The following is a 6,058-nucleotide window of genomic DNA, read 5'->3' on the forward strand; positions in this document are numbered from 1 at the left end:
AATGCAAGTATTGCATAGTCTCTTATCCCATGTAGGTGGAAGATCCTCTCTACAGATGGCGCAACTTTTGTGCTTAGTTTTACATACGCTTTTCCTCCCCTATAAGAGACAAATAACAATCTTACTGTCTCTGACATTCACGAAGATCCACTTACCACCTCCAGGACCCATAAATACCGGTTGGGGATTGTCTGCCTCTGGCTTCTTCCCCGACGCCGTACTGGACTCCTTACTGTGCTGGGACCTTTGGAGTTCTTTGCTGGTGTCCTGGTGCCCTTTCTGCTGTCGCCTTTTTTGCTGCTGCTGCTGCTGCGGCGGCGATGATACAGGTGGAGGTGACTCGGGCTGAGGTGATGTTGGGTCGCTCATACTGCTGCTGGTCTGCGTATGCTGAGCTGACGCTGCGGCACTACTACTCATGAGGCTCTTTTGCTTATTACAGCAGAGCCACTGGGAGGATGTGGATTCCTATATTTAAACTCCCCCGCCGCTTCTGCGCAGTCCACGGGGAGGAGCGCCGAACGCCGTCTATTAGCTCGGCGCTCACCGCCGGCGCCTGCGCAGATTGCTCCTAGCGCCCGAGCGGTGCCCCGTCAGCGCCTGCGCAGACCGCGCCCAGCGCCCGAGCGGCGCCCCTCAGCGCCTGCGCAGACCGCGCCGCTCGAGCTCCCGCGAGACCAGCTGGATCCCGGGCATGCGCCGACTTTCAAGATGGCGCCCGGGAAGCATTTATGGCGCTGCTGACCGGCGCCCCCGGTCCTATGCAGCCCTTGTAGCGCGTTCCTCTGCACGCCCGATGGCGGTGCAGCATGCAGACTCATGCCTGTTCAGGGAGGGTCGCGCTACACCTCCCGCAACCACAGAGGGACCCCCCTGGATTGTTGCTGCTGCATCTTACCTGGGGAGGTGACCGCGATTCCTTGTCACCTCCCCCGCACACCCTGTCGCCCCTGGCTCCCAGCGGTGGCGCTTCGGGTCACCACCCTAGCCGAGGCAGAGGGACCCCAGCTGCCTTGAATCGGACTGGATGGCCCCGGAATTCCAACGTCGAACTGGTAAGTCCGTAGGTCTCCCATCAAGGACAGGAAACCAACTGATGCAGGAGAGTGGTACCGCCTTTTTTATCCGTAGGTTTCCTGTCCTTGGTGGGCGGATCCCCTCTCTCCGTGGTGCCGTCATGGGCGATCAGAGAAATTTACCTTGCATAAGTGAAAACAATGAGGTCAGTATGGGGAATCAATACTGTGTTCTGTGGATGATAAGGATGGGGTCATGTCTGCTGAGTAGGTTTCAAAGGAGATGTAGAAGAAAACAGACACCTGCTGCCTAACGGAGAAATCAAATGTAGCTGCCAGTCGCAGAGGCTTCACAATCAGACCTAGTTGCAGTGGTGCATTGCTGGCTCTCAAAACATTCACCCAGTGGGCCATGAAACTCATCTATTCTCCTTGCTCATAGTTGCTGCTCAAGGTTTTTACTATATAGTACCCTTTTGGAGCTCAAATATATGTTTAGAGAGCTGCCAACTTTTCTTATATTTGGGAACACAAAAATGGCATCTATTTCTGCAAGACAAAATGGGTACTTGATATCTGCCGGTGAAGCTGTGCCGAACCATCAATTCTTGAAAGGTAGCCATCTCCACAGGATGGTACAAAAGTGACTGTACCGCCAAAACTTGACGCCAGGTGACAGGCTTTTTTGCACACAAACGGATAAGTGTGAGCATTTTCCTGATTCCTTGACACTAGGGTTGAGCGACTTTTATTTTTATAGGATCAGGTCGGGTTTCGCGAAACCCGACTTTCTCAAAAGTCGGGTCGAGTGAAATCGGCCGATCCTATAAAAAAGTCGGGGTCGGCCGAAACGCGAAACCCAATGCAGTGCAATGGGATACTATGGTTCCCAGGGTCTGAAGGAGAGGAAACTCTCCTTCAGGCCCTGGGATCCATATTTAAGTGTAAAATAAAGAATTAAAATAAAAAATATTGATATACTCACCCTCTGACGAGCCCTGGTAGTAATCGGCATCTTCCGTTCCTAAGAATGAGCGCGTCAGGGCCTTAGATGACGTCACAGCTTTGTGATTGGTCGCGGCGGCCCACGTGACCGCTCAGCGACCAATCACAAGCCGTGACGTAATTCTCTCAGGTCCTAAATTCCTCATTCTAGGAATTTAGGCCATGAGAATTACGTCACGGCTTGTGATTGGTCGCTGAGCGGTCACGTGGGCCGCCGCGACCAATCACAAAGCAGTGACGTCATCTAAGGTCCTGAACACGCTCATTCTTAAGAAGGAAGGCTGCCGGAAAGAAGCAGGGCACGTACGAGGGTGAGTATATACCTAATAGGAATATACTCACCCTCGGCTTCTTTCCGGCAGCCTTTCTTCTTAAGAATGAGCGCGTTCAGGGCCTTAGATGACGTCACGGCTTTGTGATTGGTCGACTCTTGATTTTCCCAAAAGAGAAGGTGATGTCACTTCGTATGCTAATAAACAGCTGTAGTTCCTAGTCAATAAGACGTGGGATGTCCACTGCTTATTTTCCTCTTGCAGAGCCTGCAGATTACCAAGGAATTGTCTGTTGCCAATGGGAAAAAGTACTTTCACACACAATTATCTCACATGTACAGTATGACCACACAGTGGAGTAACTACAAAGTTATGGGCCCCATTGCGAATTTTCAAATGGGGCCCCCCATGCCAAAATATTTCCCACCCAAATTCACATTTTCTCTATTCATTTTGCACACTATAGTTTTGTTGCAATGTTATACAGCCTGACCTAATATTGCCCTGTAATCGCTGAGAAAAATGATTTTCTAACTAACATGTCCCTATGCTAATTAGGGTGATGTCTTCGGAAGTGCGGACACTCTGGGCATTCATGTCCTCCCTCGCTCCAATTCCAAGTGCACTCCTGGCATTTGAAATCTGTGTGCTGTTTCTTCCTTGTATGATGTGCATCTGCATCATTTCCGGTCCTGTGCAGTGTGGGGGTGTATTGGGTGTACTGTTCGGCTCTGGAGCATGCACACTGCACATTCTGATGCTGGCGAGTACACCCAATACTCCCCCACAGTGCACGTGACACATACTGGGCTCTGCTCACAGCCGTGTACCATTCTTCCCGACTGAGAAATTTACAGCCAATACACACGCGGCTCCGCTCCATACACCCCATACAAACACGGCTCCACTCCGCACACCTCATACACATGGCTCTGCTACATCCAGTGTAAACTCCTCCTGACCCCACACATAAACTTCCCCTCATCCAGCACCATGACAACAAGCACAGCACAGTCCTGCGTACACTAAGGTCCCTGATCATGTGACCCCTGACTCCTCCCCTCCTGTGACCTCATCACAGGTCCTATGCACACAGAACAGCCATATATATATGTGGTGTGAGGCTCTGCGGGTGGAGGTAGATGCATGCATGACAGGTATAAGCAGCACACTGGCCGCATATCAGCACTTTATAGCTGCGACTGCACTTGACTCACCTGCTGCTGCCTTCGCGCCTCACCTGGATTTTGTGACAGCTACTACAGGCTCCTCGGCTTTGTTGTTTCCCCTCCATCTCAGTCAAGCTTCAGTGACACACCCAGCCCTTCTCCTAGGTCACATGTCCTCGAGGGACATGCCCACTCGCCTCACATCACTGGAAGTCTGGAGAAGCTGGCTGTTGTGGGCATGGCCAGCAGGGTGCGTGACTTGTCTGCTGAGTTTCCCGGCTACTTGCTTGCTGGACTGGGCGGGCTCCTAAGCACTCCAGGCCCGGTTACAGCTGTGACTTCAGTTGTTACGCCCCTGCCACCACAACCAATCTGATTTAAAGCTGATTTATTTGCTATGCTCAGTATTGCTGAGACCATCGCACTCCTCCTCTGATGACATTTTCTCCTCGACAGACCTATTCAGTTCCCAGGTCTTGTACACTACACATTCATCATCATTGTCATCTTTGTTGCGGTTAACAGTTACCTCTGTTAGGGCTCATTTCCACTTGCAAGAGAAAAAAACGGTCCGTAATCTGGACCGAAAAAACGGATGTAACGTATGTGATTGTCATACAAGTGTTATGCGAGTGCAATGCGATTTTTCAATCGCACCATCCGTTTTACATCCGTATGACATCCGTATGCAATCCGTTTTTTTTCTCTGCAACTATTTTTCTACAGTCATTTACAGGACCATTTACAGTGTTTTATGCCACAGAATGGTAAGGTATCCGTAAAAAACGGACGGAATACAGATGGTCCGTATTCCATGCGTTTTTTTTCTCGCACCCATTGACTTGCATTGGCAAGTCTCGTCCGAGAATCGCAGCAATACGTAGCATGCTGCGATTTTTTTCTCAGTCCGATTTCGGCTGAGAAAAAAATTGCAAATGAAAAGGCACCTATTGAATAACATTGGCCCGAGTGCAATCCGATTTTTTATCGGATTGCACTCGTCCGTTTTCCTCGCAAGTGGAAATGAGCCCTTAGGCCGGGGACACACACAACGTTTAAAAAACGGTCCGTTTTTCACGGACGAGAATCGCACAAATGTTTCCCAAACAGTGATCCGTGTGCAGTGCGAGGATGCGATTTCCTCGCATCAAATGATCCTTTTGACATCCGTGTAACATCCGTATGGCATCCGTATGCCGAGATTTTCTCGCAGGCTTGCAAAACCGACATCTAATGGATTTATGTGCTCAAGTGTTCGTTAAAACATATAGACAGTATATATATATATATATATATATATATATATATATATATATATATATGTCATTGAGACACATATATATATATATTCTGTATTTATATTTAATTCAGCGCGATATCTGTGAAAAGCCGGTAATTCAATTGCCGGCTTTTTATTTCTCCTTCCCAAACCCGACATGATATGAGACATGGTTTACATACAGTAAACCATCTCATATCCCCTTTTTTTTTTGCATATTCCACACTACTAATGTTAGTAGTGTGTATGTGCAAAATGTGGGTGCTGTAGCATGTTAAATAAAAGGTTAAATGGCGGAAAAAATTGGCGTGGGCTCCCGCGCAATTTTCTCCGCCAGAGTGGTAAAGCCAGTGACTGAGGGCAGATATTAATAGCCTAGAGAGGGTCCATGGTTATTGGCCCCCCCTGGCTACAAACATCTGCCCCCAGCCACCCCAGAAAAGGCACATCTGGAAGATGCGCCTATTCTGGCACTTGGCCACTCTCTTCCCACTCCCGTGTAGCGGTGGGATATGGGGTAATGAAGGAAAAAGTTCCCAGGCTGCAGTTCATGAGGACATCCACCAGGGGGCGCTTCACCGTGACTGAAGGTAACTATAGGTCATTGACCTACATTTCCTTCATTCGCCGGGGCTTACAGACACGAGCACAGCTGCATTAGCAGGGCTCCTGCCTGTAAAATATTTTAACCCCTTCAGATGGATTACCTCGTGGGACGTGACAGTTCATCAGAGAGGGTATGTATATTGTGGGTTTATTATTTTGCCAAGCGAGGGTCTTCCGGATGGATTGAGAGAGCATTAAAACACTAAAACAACCTGTGTGTTTATTTCATTAAAATACTTTTTAATCATGTGTGTGTGTGTTTTTTAACCCTTTCAGACAATTGGATTAATAATGGATAGGTGACATAATTGACGCCTCTCCATTATTAATCTGGCTTAATGTCACCTTACAATAGCAAGGTGGCATTAACCCTTCATTATCCCATATCCCACCGCTACACGGGAGTGGGAAGAGTGTGGCCAAGTGCCAGAATAGGCGCATCTTCCAGATGTGCCTTTTCTGGGGTGGCTGGGGGCAGATGTTTTTAGCCACGGGGGGGGGCCAATAACCATGGACCCTCTCCTGGCTATTAATATCTGCCGTCAGTCACTGGCTTTACCACTCTGGCGGAGAAAATTGCGCGGGAGCCCACGACAATTTTTTCCGCGATTTATCCCTTAAATTTAATAGCTACAGCGCCAAAATTTTGCACATACACACTACTAACATTAGTAATGTGGAATATGCAAAAAAAAGGGGGATATGACATGG

The 6,058-nt window shown here is 48.7% G+C and overlaps 1 long non-coding RNA gene across 1 annotated transcript in view; it reads right to left on the minus strand.

Annotated features, from left to right (window-relative positions):
• The window catches only part of LOC143793779 (uncharacterized), a 71,898-nt gene extending 68,324 nt beyond the window's left edge, over positions 1-3,574 (minus strand). The window contains exon 1 of the long non-coding RNA XR_013220258.1: positions 3,534-3,574. This is a non-coding gene — a long non-coding RNA (uncharacterized LOC143793779). The remainder of the gene's footprint in view (positions 1-3,533) is intronic.
• Between the last annotated feature and the right edge of the window lie 2,484 nt (positions 3,575-6,058).

Source organism: Ranitomeya variabilis, chromosome 1 (assembly GCF_051348905.1).
Source record: "Ranitomeya variabilis isolate aRanVar5 chromosome 1, aRanVar5.hap1, whole genome shotgun sequence".
NCBI classification, from domain to species: Eukaryota; Metazoa; Chordata; class Amphibia; order Anura; family Dendrobatidae; genus Ranitomeya; species Ranitomeya variabilis.